At 37.3% G+C, this 13,550-nt stretch overlaps 1 protein-coding gene across 3 annotated transcripts in view; it reads left to right on the plus strand.

The window, feature by feature from the left end:
• The first annotated feature begins 10,948 nt into the window (after positions 1 to 10,948).
• BAZ2B (bromodomain adjacent to zinc finger domain 2B) overlaps positions 10,949 to 13,550 on the plus strand; it is a 311,231-nt gene continuing 308,629 nt past the window's right edge. For 2 of the 3 annotated variants that reach the window (XM_073883542.1, XM_025855507.2), the window contains exon 1: positions 10,949 to 11,085. The gene's annotated coding sequence lies outside the window, so the exon portion shown is untranslated. The remainder of the gene's footprint in view (positions 11,086 to 13,550) is intronic. The other variant, XM_025855516.2, reaches the window with a different exon arrangement.

Genomic DNA, 13,550 nt, shown 5'->3' on the forward strand with positions numbered 1-13,550 from the left:
ATCAATGATATACAGTATGAAAGCACAATTACTCTAACATGTGCATGCTAATAGATACTGGGCTTTACAGTTGGATGAAACCTTTTATGTGAAGAGTATGAATGAACTTTTTACCTTATGTACAGTTCATTTATGAGGGTGAAGTGCTTGACAACTTTTTTTTAATTGCTGAAAAACCATACTAAAGGGGAAGAAATTTTAAAAATTTGGATCATAATTATCTTGTGAACCAAAAAATTTTCTGGAAAAGGTGTATTGGAATCTATATTGATAGAAAAAAAACTTTTGGACAAGGAACAACATTACTAAAGAGTTGACACCTGAATATTATTTCTCATATTGCATTATTTCCAGGGCACAATTATCTCTAAACAACATGGACTGATCTGATTCAGTTTTTATTTTTATTTATTTGTTTTTTTAAAGTAAGTTCCATGCCCAACGTCAGGCTTGAACTCACCATCCTGAGATCAAAAGTCACACACTTTACCAACTGAGTCAACCAGGCACCCCAAAATAAAAATCTTCTAATATTTGAAAACTATTAACAAATTAGCAAGAAGTCACTCACATCACTGATGAAAAAGTTTTTTTTATTTTCATCTTACTTACTTAAACAAAAGTATCAATGGCCATTTATGTAAGAACTACATTCTTCAACTTCAGCTATAGGTTGGCTACAAATAGGGCTACGGACACATGAGTTTGGTAAAATCAACTAAAGCATTCTGTGAGAATCAACTGGCTATATGGATATTACAATGCAGTGTTGTATATTTTATTATTATTTGAAATTTATTCAAAACATTTCCCAGATTTACCACCACACCTCTGTTGGGGAGGACCACAATTGCTAGACTTCAAGGAATTCACAATCCAATTGAGAGATGTGAACGCCCTAAAATATCTGGTACAGTGTGATGAATACTCTAACAAAGGTATTCAAAGTAAAATGATTACACATTAGATTATTTTTTCTGGGTGGAGATGGGGGGAAGAAAGATGTGTATGGGATATCTGGGTGGCTCAGTTGGTCAAGCGTCTGCCTTTAGCTCAGGTCATGATCCCAGGGTCCTGGGATCAAGCCCTGCATTGGGCTCCCTGCTCAGCAGGGAGGCTGCTTCTCCCTCTTCCTTTCCCCCTGCTTGTGTTCCCTCTCTCACTGTCTCTCTCTCTCTGTCAAATAAATAAACCTTAAAAAAAAAAAAAAAGGATGTGCATGAGTCAATCTCATAGTGATTAAGCCTTCTTTGCCTTACAGTTTATTTTGATATATTGTTTTTAATAATTTTGCCCTGAAGGAGAGTTTCAAACTGTTCAAGGTACTGACACATGCCATTTGGGCAAGCCCTCTGAAATCACAGAAGTGGTCTTTTCTGGGTTAGGAAAAAATATTTTTTTGAAAAGATTTATTTATTTTTGAGAGAGAGAGAGTTTGGGGAGGAGCAGAGAGAGGGACAAGTAGAATCTGCGCAGAGAGCAGATGACATGGGGCTCCATCTCACAACCCTGAGATCCTGACCTGAGCCAAAATCCAGTCGGATACTTAACCGACTGAGCCACCCAGGTACCCCAGGAAGAAATATTTTTTATCTCATATCAGATTTCAAAAATTTATGTGACTACCTTCCCACTTTACAGTCAACATGTTTCAAGTGGAAAACCAGAGTTTTATAATCACTGCTCAATTATTTTCACAGCATTTTGAAAAATATATATTTAAGGACCCAGATTCATTCCTAAGCACAATTTTTACTACTTCCTTTAAGAACTGAATCAAGGGGGTGCCTGGCTGGCTCAGTTGGTAGAGCATATGACTCTTGATCTCTTAGTACAGGCCAGTAACATTTTTAAATTCCCTTTGTAAAAAAAATCTGTTGTTGAAATCTATCTTATACACACGCACACACACACACACAGATATGTATCAGTGTATATGTCAACACAATTTCAAGTTAGGTTCCCTAATGTACATTTGATAGGAAATGTTGAGTAAATTCTTGTTTCCTTTACCAGTTTTCAAAATTATGAGTTGGCTCCCTAGCATCATTCAAAGATGAAAAATTATATTTTTTAAAAAGTATCATTATAAATTTACATATTAAGATATATTTGGGGCACCTGGGTAGCTCAGTCAGTTAAGCATCTGCCTTCAGCTCAGGTCATGATCTCAGGGTCTTGGAATCAAGCCCTGCATTGGGGCTCTCCACTCAGTGGTGAGTCTGCTTCTCTCTCTCCCTCTGTGATCTATGTTGCTTTCACTCTCAAATAAATAAATAAAATATTTTTTAGAAAAGATATATTTAGGGGCACCTGGGTGGCTCAGTCATTAAGTGTCTGCCTTCAGCTCAGGTCATGATCCCAGGGTTCTGGGATCTAGCCCCACATCGGGCTCCTTGCTCAGCAGGAAGCCTGCTTCTCCCTCTCCCACTCCCCCTGCTTGTGTTCCCTCTCTCGCTGTGTGTCTCTCTCTGTCAAATAAATAAATAAAATCTTTTAAAAAAAAGATATATTTATGTTTTGGGGTGCCTAGGTGGCTCAGTTGGTTAAGCATCTGATTCTTGATTTCAGCCTGGGTCATGATCTCAGGGTTGTGAGGTCAAGCCCCCAGTCGGGCTCTTCGCTGAGCATGGAGCCTGCTTAAGATTGTCTTTCTCCCTCTCCCTCTGCCCCTCCCCGCTCCCTCTCTTAAAAAAGGTATATTTTTGTTTCAATCCATTGTAGTTAGTCTTAACAATGTTCAAATTGTCTCATCTTTGGCCAGTGCGAGTCACTTCAAGTTGTCCTCTTTAGATTGGCTCTCCAGCCCTTTAACGTGATGCCAGTAATCTTGATAGTTTTGGTTTGTTTTGTTTTTAAGAGAGAGAGAGTGAGCGCATGAACGGGGTGGGGGGGAAGGAAGAGGGAATCTCAAGCAGACTCTGCACTGAGCGTGGGAGCCCCTCTCTGGGGGCTGGATCTCACAACCCTGAGATCAGGACCTGACCCAAAATTAAGTCAGATGCTTAAATGACTGAGCCACCCAGGCACCTAATATATAGGTTTTTCTTACTTATTTGTCAGAGAGAGAGAAAGCGAGCACAAGCAGGCAGGGGGAGAAGCAGGGAGAGGGAGAAGCCCAGGCTCCCCGTTGAGCAGGGAGCCCGATGCAGGACTCGATCCCAGAACCCTGGGATCATGACCTGAAGGGAAGGCAGATGCTTAACCGACTGAGCCACCCAGGCGTCCCTGATGTCTTGATAGTTTTCATGCTTAATGGTGTAATAGGGTATTCTGGGCTTGTCTTGAACATTTCCTATCCCAAATCTGGAGTCAGCATTGGCATCAAGGAATTCTTTTCAGGGGCAAATGATATTTAGAGGCCATAATATTGGTACACAGGTGTGGGCTTGTTGCTACTGCAATAGTCTGTTTCTTAGGCTTTTAGAGTGGATAGAATTAGGAAGTATGTATTTTTTAAATATAAAATATGTAATGAGTTCTTCATATATCTCATTCAGGATCAGAGAGTTTTTATGTAACTCATTCATTTTATATCTGTTTCTTTTTTGTCCCATAGCAAAAATTAAGTTTTAAAAATACCAACTTTGCTTTTTGCAAAACATCCATTAGCTTTTTCTCAGACTATGCATGCAACAATACTAAAATAACAGCCCCAATTCAGGCCGCAAGAGTATGGTTAGTGATAACAATTTAAGTTCCTGTTTTGTTGTTGCTGCTTTAAAGTTATTTTTCTTGTTTTATATCCTATGAGAGATATACTGTTAAATTACTGTTTGTGTGTGGTTTTTAAAAATTATTAAATGGGGTCGCCTGGGTGACTCAGTCATTGGGCATCTGCCTTCCCTTCAGGTCATGCCTTTGGCTCGGGTCATGATCCCAGGGTGCTGGGATCGAGCCCCACATCAGGCTCCCTGCTTGGCAGGAAGTCTGGTTTTCCCTCTCCCGCTCCCCCTGCTTGTGTTCCTGCTCTTGCTCACTCTCTCTGTCAAATAAATAAATAAATAAATAAAAACTATTATATGTAAAGTCACTTGGAATAGTCTCTATATGGAACTCCATATACAATTAAGTTTATTTCATTTAACTTTCATTTTTTTTTTAAGATTTTATTTATTTATTTGACAGAGAGATACACAGGGAGAGAGGGAACACAAGCAGGGGTAATGGGAGAGGGAGAAGCAGGCTTCCTGCCGAGCAGGGAGCCCAATGCGGGGCTCCATCCCAGGACCCTGGGACCATGACCTGAGCCGAAGGCAGATGCTTAACGACTGAGCCACCCAGGCACCCCATTTAGCTTTCATTTTGATGGGAGTGTTTTAAATTTAATTTGTTTTTGTTTTATAATTATGTAAATTATATGGTTCCAAAATCACATCTACAAAACCAGTTTTATGAGAAAACTTCCTACTATTCTATCTTTTCTACCTGTTCCCTTTCTCCTTATAGGTAACCATGTTTTTTAAGGTTTTGATTTTTCCTTTCATTTAAGCCTGGGTGGCTCAGTTGGTTGGGCGACTGCCTTTGGCTCAGGTCATGATCCTGGAGTCCCAGGATCGAGTCCCACATCGGGCTCCCTGCTTGACGGGCAGTCTGCTTCTCCCTCTGACCCTCTTCCCTCTCGTGCTCTCTATCTCTCATTCTCTCTCTCTCAAATAAATAAATAAAATCCTTAAAAAAAATTAATTAAATAAATATATGGATGAATGGTAGCATACAGTAGAGGTTTTTCTCCACCTTGCTTTTTTTTTTAATTAATTATATACTGTGGTTGTGAAATACTTCATACTATATACATTCCTCATTCATTTTTAAAAATTGCATAGTACTGCACTCTGTGTGTACCCTAATTAATTCAACCATTTCCCTATGATGAACGTTTGGGGTATGTCCAAACTTTAGCTATAATAAACAGCTTTCGTGAATATCTTCTTATATACATATATTTATATATCGATTTTATATTTTCATCCGTGTTGGTCAGATTCCTGGAAATGGGTTTTACTAGTCAAAAAAAAATGCATATGTAACTTTGCTAGATACTGTCAAAATCTCTGTTGTTGAGGTTTTTTCCATTTTTCATTTCAATAAGCAATATTTGAGAGTGGTCCTTTTCTCATAAGTGCCTTACTAACAGGTTGTGTTGTTAAATGTTTGGATTTTTGCCAATTTGTTGGGTGAGAAATAGTATCTCAGTGATTCTTAATTTGCATTTCTCTTATGAGCAGGGTTGAGAATATTTCTATTTAAGGGACATTTGCCTTTTTCTGTAAAATGTCTATTCAGGCTGTTGATCTTTTATTCATTTTTAGATACTCTTTGTATATAGGGATATTGGATTGTCTCATATAAGTTACAATATTTTTTGAGTTTCTCATTTGTTATTGTACTTAGCTTGTGGTATTTATTTTCTTTTTTGTCATAAAGCCTTTTTTTAAGTGCTATATAAAAACTTTTTAGTTTTATGTATTTGAATGTATTTTATGTATTGCCAGTATTTCACATTATTGCATCTAGTTTTGACCATTGCAGGGAATGTTTTCCCTACTCTCCACTTACAGAGGAATTGACCCATAAGTTCTCCTAGTACTTGTGTGGTTCAAATTTTTACATTTAAATATCTGTTTTTAAAATTTATCCTTAGAATAGATCCACATTCATCTCTTCTGACTACCCAGATCCCAACACCACTTGTTAAAAAGTCCATTTTTTCCTCAGTGCTTTGAGATACAGCTTTTATCTATGTTAAATTTTCATATGCACTTGGGTGAATTTATCAATTTTCTATTGTGTTTCATTGATCTTTTTCTCAGGTGCCAATGCCAGCTGTAAATTATAAAGGCTACATATATAGTGTATTTTAGTATCTGATATGAGATCGCCCCACACACTTTCAGTGCTCTTCTTTTTCAGGGCTTTTCTCGTTTTTTTTTTTCTTTTTATTCCAAAAGAATTTTATAATCAATTTTATGCTTATAACACTGTTCTTAATCAGGAGTCTTTATCTGAAGTACTGTCAGAGTTTTTTTTTTTTTTTAAAGGAGAAGAAATACTTGCTTTCCACCCCAGACCTACTGAATCTCTGGATATTGGGTCTGGGTATGTATATTTAAAAAAAAATTTCTGGTAGATTCTGATAATCCCATTAAAAATGGCCTTATAAAGTATAAATTTAAGTTCTAATTCATGACTATTTTATGATTTGTATTCTCTTATATATTCCTGATCTTACTTAATGACTCCAGGACTTATCTAGTTTTTTAAGCCAGAAATCCCTGTAGTCTTCTTTCAGTGCTTCCTCTCCCTTAACTCCCTGTTTTCAGTTGGTCAGCAAATCCACATTTTACCTCAAACACATCTGGCTTTAAATCCCCAGTGCCACTGTCCTTCACTGTCTTTCTCATGAGCTGTTAAGCACTTTGGTCATACTACAGTCTATCATTTGCACTGCCTACATAGTTGTTGCTCCCTAAAAACAAGGTTGATCATGTCACTCCTTTGCTGACTTTTGTTGGCACTCAGGATAAATTCAGTCACCTTACCATGGTATCTTAGGCCTTTCACTCTCAGGTCCTACCCTCCTTTTCCTTCTTCATCCCTGGTATTCCATACCTCACAATGAATAGTCCTGTTTCGGTGAACTTCTCATTAGTGGATGGACACCAGGCTTAGTAGCTCTTTTTTTTTAAAGTTATGGCTTCTTTTACTTAGGATCCGCCCCTCCGAAGCATTGCCTGGTAGGCTGTCGGTATTTGAGATGCAGTTCAAATGACATCCTTTTGATAAAGCTTTTTTTTAGACTCAGAGTCAGAATTATTTGCCCCGTCCTCTTTATTCTAGCAAAACTTTATTATTTGTATCTTTATAATGTGATTTATGTGAGTCTCTAATCTCCCAGGAATTTCACACTTTCAACATCAACCAGAATGTGAGCTTTTCATGTTTTCCCAGTCTCTAGCAGAGTGCATAGCATATAGTGAGCACTCAAATGTTTGTTCAATGAATGGAAACAAATAACTCTTCATTAGTTTGTACTGATTGAAACTGAAACAAGACATGACAGTGGCCAGCTTGTTCTACTATTGAGATCTCTCATATTGGCTTTTTGTTATCAGCCTTCCTAGACTTTGTTCTCTGTACATACATGTCAATTCCTTATCCTTTGAAGATCCATGTATAATGCCTATAGTAAATTAGATACCTAACCATCTTTATCTCCATATCTCCCTATTTGAGAAGTTCTATCTTGGTCTTAAAAATAGATGCTGCTTTACAGAAGAAAGTGCAACAACTTACATATAGTGACGGCATAATTAGCATGGGTTAGGTATATATCTTATATAGAATTTCAGAAATAATTATCAGTAATATTAGAAAAGATGTTTGTTAAATTCTTTTGCAATTCTGAAGATGAAGTACTAATTTAGATGATTATCCTAGGTAGAGAACTAAGTGCTACCATAGTGAAATTATTTTATAATTGTAGTAATTATTCCCCCACCCTCCAACTCTATGACTGTGTTGTAATCTTTGAAACAATCAAATGTGATAACATAAAGAAGGGAAGGAATTATATTAAAAAAATAATTTAAGCACAATTTCAAAGAGGGTAGCAAATACTAGAATAATCCAGTTTTAAATTTCTAGTATACTTTTTTTTTAAAAATCAGTTTTAAAGGTATAAATTGGATAATTAATATATTTGAACTACCAAACAGCACCAAATTATTTTAAATATATATTTAAATACACAAATTAAAGCTTTTTTATTGAAATGTAGAAATTCATCTTATGAATATTAGCTAATCTGAATTTTTCATTTATCAACTATTTTGTTAATCATTGATTTCCATTTAACTGCATTTCAACCTTAAGAGTGTTACAAAAATATTTTTCAAATTATTGGAATAATGTATAGTTTTGATAATAAGTATAGTTTTTAAATATTTTTTTAAAGACAGTAAAATCAAGTTCTTTATTATCATCACTTTTATCCTTTATTCCAACATTCTGACAACACCGAGTCTTATTTTGTACAAGTTACTTTATCATTCACCCAAGGAAAAGACAACTTTTGTTATATATGGCTGCAACTTGAAATTATATATACATACTCTTAAAAACATTTTTTGGATTATGATTTTAAAATCAACCAGAAGAATGATAGGAATTTTTAATGAGTTTTTATTTTTATATAAGTTTTTATATGTTAATCACTTTTATTACCAATGTACCAGTGTTTTCTGTTGATTAGGCATATATATTCAAAATTTAATAAATGAATTTTATTATGTCAAATGTTTTTCCCACAGGTTTCTTCTCTAAAAACAGGCAATATAAATTACATATCCTTATGAAACCTAGTGTTTGGAAAAACAAGGTACCATCTTCAACTCAGTATCATTTCAAAATATTACTGGAACCTAAAGTTGAAACTTATTTTGCTGTATTTGAAGTATTTAAGTATCTTTAAGTTTTCCAAATTACTGAAGTGTGCCATTTAACTTTATTTCAAGAGAGAATTCTGTATAAAAATTGAGGCAACTTTAATCAAGCCCTTTTTAAAAAAATCTTTTCAGAATTGAATACTTTCCTAAAAGTAATGCTAGTGATTAAACTGTCAGAAATGGATTGTTGAAATATTAATAATTCTTTATGGAAATATCAGTGAGTTGCCTTGTTTACTTACAAATGTTTTAAAATACTGTTTGAGTAATGACCGCTATTATTTAAAATTCATGAACATTTTTTGTTAATTATTTTGGCTGGAATATCTAAATGCTAGCATTCACACTTATATTTTAATCTATATTTTTCTTCTGGAACATTATTGGTGAATTTTGAGATTGTAGAACTCTTGACCCAGTCATACATGTATAGAGCTTGGCCTCTGAGTTAATTAAATATGAGTTAATAATATATTATAAGGAAATTATTGTCCTTATTACAGTTATTAGGTAGTTACTCAAATTATAGCTTCAAAGGAATGCAGAGCATGGAAAACTCAGGATTAAATTATGCATTTGAACCTTAGGCCAGCTTTTACTGTAGAGAGAGTTTTCTGCTAGGAGAGAAATTGTATGTCATTGAAATTAAATGCTTTTCTGGGGATGGAAGGTTCCAGTTTTTAATGAAATTACTGAGTGTGGTGTAGTGAAATGATTAAAATCTGTATTCCGGGAATGTGGCAGGGAAAAAAAATCAATAAGTGCTAGCGCAGCTTTGCTGCTCAATGTGAATCCTGAGAACGAAATAAACTACTACAAAAATAATAATTAAAAACATATCAGCACATTAATTTATTTAGCATCAGTCTCCTGAGACATCATCTTCACTAATTTTTAGCATACATTTTACTGTGTAATGAGCAGCCTTTTTTTTTCAGATATCCCTATTAGGCAGGCAGTATTTCTGCCCTTCCCCCAGTGCTCCTGCATTGCAATCATTGTACTTGCACTTATTATGTTACAAATGACCGAGGTAAGGCTGACATTCTCAGTGCATGCAAAAAGACCTAGTCTGCCAAGCTTTTTTTTCCCCCCTAATGAAGCAGCTTTGTGAAATCTCCCCATGTGTTAATACTAATGAAGATCCTCCAGCACAATTAAAATCACAGCCAGTGGCTGAAGAGGAAACATAAAACAATAGCATCTTTTAAGATACATTTATCCACAAATGTATGTACAAAATATACATATATGGTCAAGTTATTCTTCTGTGGCTTGCCTCTCACTTGCTCTTCATCCTGAAAATTAAATCATGCAATTTTTAATTATATAAACTTGGAGACTTTAATGTGTTCTGGGGGAAAAAAACACTACCCCAATGAAAAAAATTAAATTATATATATTCTTGTGTAATAAAGCGTTAACCAAAGTTATGGCTTTTTAAAAATCATTTTTAGGAAGCTATGGGGTGGTGTACCCAGGAGGGAATAGGGTGTACTTCACCTTTATTTTAACTTCATTGGTTTCAGGATGTTGGGATTGGGGGGTGAGGGCGAAATGTAAGGGTAAACAACAGAAAGTTGGGAGATTCTGGGGGTAGACAAAAAGCACACCTCCCGTGTAGTTCAAAGATGGAGCAATGAGCTACCAGGTTTAACTTGATTTTTAAAAAAAGTGTTCAATTCCTACAGTTAGCTACCCCCCCCTTTGACTTCAGAAATTGGAGGGAAAAACTACAATTGAGATTACCTTTTACAGTTTTAACTTCTAACTTTTAAAACGTTTTGCTGTTTTAACGTGTTTTATTTACATTTTAATTCTGTGCATCAACACTACTGCTAATTTAATTTGCCCGTGTTTGGGCAGCAGCGTTTTATCCCGGGACCATCTTGCGTCCTGCTTTTTTGAGTTCTAAACATCCACGAATTCCTGGCATATTAATTTAGTTGGTTTATAGACTTCAACCGAATTCTGAGTTTACAGACAAAAAAGTTTAGGTGGAAATGGTTAATCTATGCTCCCTATTGTCCAGTTTACGTTTTTTTTAAATTAGGTTTCCAATCCTATTTTCTAGAGTCCTACTTTGGAAAGAAAAAAATATTAAGTTTCTTAACTTTTTCCTGGGACAAGGAACGGTTGCAAACTCAAAGCTACAGTATTCTTGGGAGGAAGAAGCAACCCCCCTCCCTCCCTTGGCTCCTTTAGGAGCTGATAGGTCATTTATTATTGGAACTGAAATGGTATAAACAATTCTCTCTCTTTTTTCCCTTGTTAACAGCAACTTTCATTGTTAGAGAGAGGAGAGAGAGAGAAGCCTTGTTGGTTGACGTCACTTGGTTCATGAAGCCTTCGCCTAGAAGTGAAGCTGCTGAACAAACCTTGAGAAGAATCATCTCCTGCTTCAATCTGCTGCTGGATAGGAACTAATCAGAGAGAGGCGGAAGGCGGAGAAGGAGGGAGTCAAGGGCTTTCCCGATCACAAATCTCACCTCCACTCCAACTCTCTTTATACTTTCCTTGCAAAAATAATAATCGCGATAAGGAGGTGGTAGGGTTTCCAAAAACAAAAGTCGTAACCTTCAACCATCTGGGGAAGGCAAAAATCTCATCCACCGCAACTCTCAGTTTGAAAGTAAAGGTGAGTTCAAAATCTTCGGGTGTGAGGGGTGCGGGTGAAGATGAAAATTCCAAATGTTACAAAGCCGGTTGTTAGCTGAACAGGAGAAACTACGCTCCTGCGAGCGGGGTCTCCGGAGTGGCTTCTCTCGAGGCGCTCGCCCTGCCCGCCCTGCTCGCCCTCCGCGGCTGTTTACCCTCGCTGGTCGGTGTGTCTCTTTGTTGTGCAGGCTGGAAGGCTGGGGCGGTGCTCGGGGTCCCGAGCGGAGTTTGGGGGAGGAGGACGCGGTCCTGGGGGGGAGGTGGGGGGTGCGGTCTCCGGAGAATGTAAACTTTATTCCTAGCTGCCAGTGCGGGACTTCGGTGCAGCAGGGCCGCGGGCAGACGCTGCCGCCGCCAGTCCGCCTCCTTTGTGCCGGTCGCCCTGCTGGGCCGCCTGGGCTGCGCGCCTCCTCCTCCCTGCGGCTCCCAGCGCTCGGCTCCCAGCGCTCGGGTTGCCACCAACAGTTTTGCTTCTCAAAGGATAACCTCCGGCACTGTTGCGATCGCCGTTCCTACCCCGGAGTATACGCTGCTCCCCCAATCCCTGCCGGGGTAGTTTCAAGATACCCCCCACCCCCCCAGTCCGCCTACTGCTGCCCTTTTTTGCCTCCGCCCCCTCTTCCCTTTAGGACTGCTGATCTGCTCCTGGCACCCCTCACCCTCCCCGTCCGGGCCTCTTTTGCTTTCTCTGTGTAGCTTGGAGCTCCAGAGTTTACAGAAAATAGGTTGGGGTGGGGGGTGTTGTAATGGGGGCAGGTGGGACCGGGAAAAGAGCTGGATACTTGGGAAGATCTATGCCTGTACACAGGGTTAGAGGAGCACAGCTTTTCCTGCAGTAATGTCTGTCTCCTAGCAGTTCTTCCCCGGGAACAACCGCCAGCCCTCAACTCTTCTTCGCTCTTTTAATCTTCTTGTTGCTCCCCTCCCCCCTTTCTCTTTCGCGGCTTTCCTCCTGTTAAAGTAGTTCCATGAACCCCAGAATTGGGACTTGGGAAAGGAAGGAAGTGTTGGGAGAGTAAGAGCTGGCCCTGTTGTTTGGGCGATTTTCTCTTTTCTCTCCCTCTGTATTTATCTTTTGTGTGTTGCTTCCTTATAAAGAGAGAAGCAGCTGCAGTCCTTGGCCGAGTTGTTGAAATTTATCCCTTTGTGTATATTACAATATCCTCCATTTTTTTTTCCTGCCCTCTAAACAACAAGCGTTTCGCCATCTTGGGCAATTTTTATTCCCAAGTCTCCCTTTTTTTATTTTTGAGAAAGGGAAAGATGCCTTAGAAAGGCAAAAAGTATGTCTGGATAAGACTCAAAGTTTAGGGAATGTTCAGGGGGCCCAGTGACGTCATGTAAACTTTATCGAGAAATTTTCCCAAGAGAAAATTTTTCACCTAATTTTTTCCCGGTTTTAAAGGACCGTGTAACTTACTGGTTAAAGATAAGTTGTGTTGCTTATCTTGGGGTCTTGCACTCAGAATGAACCCTCAGCGTCTACACGTTTTACGTTTTGGTAACAGGTGGAAAATTATGTGCAAAAAGATGGTATAAACTTTTATAGTGTCATTGGTATTCACCTAGCTTTATGTCTACGTGTTTTTTTCTTTAAAGATCTCAAATGTTATTTTTAATCAGTATATTCCTTTCTCATTTACTCCACTCTGCTGTGGATTTTTCTTTATTTAGCTTGGTTAATATTTTACGTATAATTATTTTAGATTACCTAGATCCCCTTTTGTAATTAAATAATCTATTTTTTTTTACATATTTCCTTACATTTTGGAAAGATAAAACTATTAAAATACCTGGAGATACTGGATACTTTTAAAATTTAGTAGCAGATATTAAACGATTGGCAAAAATGTTAGTATTTAAAAAAGCAAAATTTATTTTAAAATATATTTTATAACTTCAAGCTGTAAGCTCTTTGTCAGCCATTGTGAAAAAATAAACAATAAAAATTAGTATTGTTTTAATTTGCTTGTCTAAAATAGTTTTTTATCTCACAGAAGTTCGGTTGGTCACATGACCAAACTTAATGATACACTGACTGGTATATAAATAAGAGGTACTGTAAATTGAATGGGAAACTGGAATTCTGTCTCCTGTAGTCATTTTCAGTCAGCATATTTCCTTCTCTTCTAACAAGGACATGAAACTGTCTGTATTTAATTTGCATTCTCTTTGTCTTCTGGGTTGGGGAAAAAAACTGACTACAATTAACTAAAAAAAAAAAAACTAATAGAAACAATTCTGAATATACTGAAAAGGTTTGTCTAACATAAAAATTTACATTGTATGTAGTAGTATGTTTTTATCTCTGTAGCAGTCTCCTTTGGTATTACTTGCTGTGTTATTTATCTTGGAATTTTCTTATGTAAAACGCTATATAGAAAGCTTGACTGAATTGAATGTCTGCCATTTATGTGAATTGTAGGTAGGTGAAAAATGTTTAAA

Source organism: Callorhinus ursinus, unplaced genomic scaffold, assembly GCF_003265705.2.
Source record: "Callorhinus ursinus isolate GAN/ISIS: 27379988/994484 unplaced genomic scaffold, GSC_fseal_2.0 scaffold2, whole genome shotgun sequence".
NCBI classification, from domain to species: domain Eukaryota; kingdom Metazoa; phylum Chordata; class Mammalia; order Carnivora; family Otariidae; genus Callorhinus; species Callorhinus ursinus.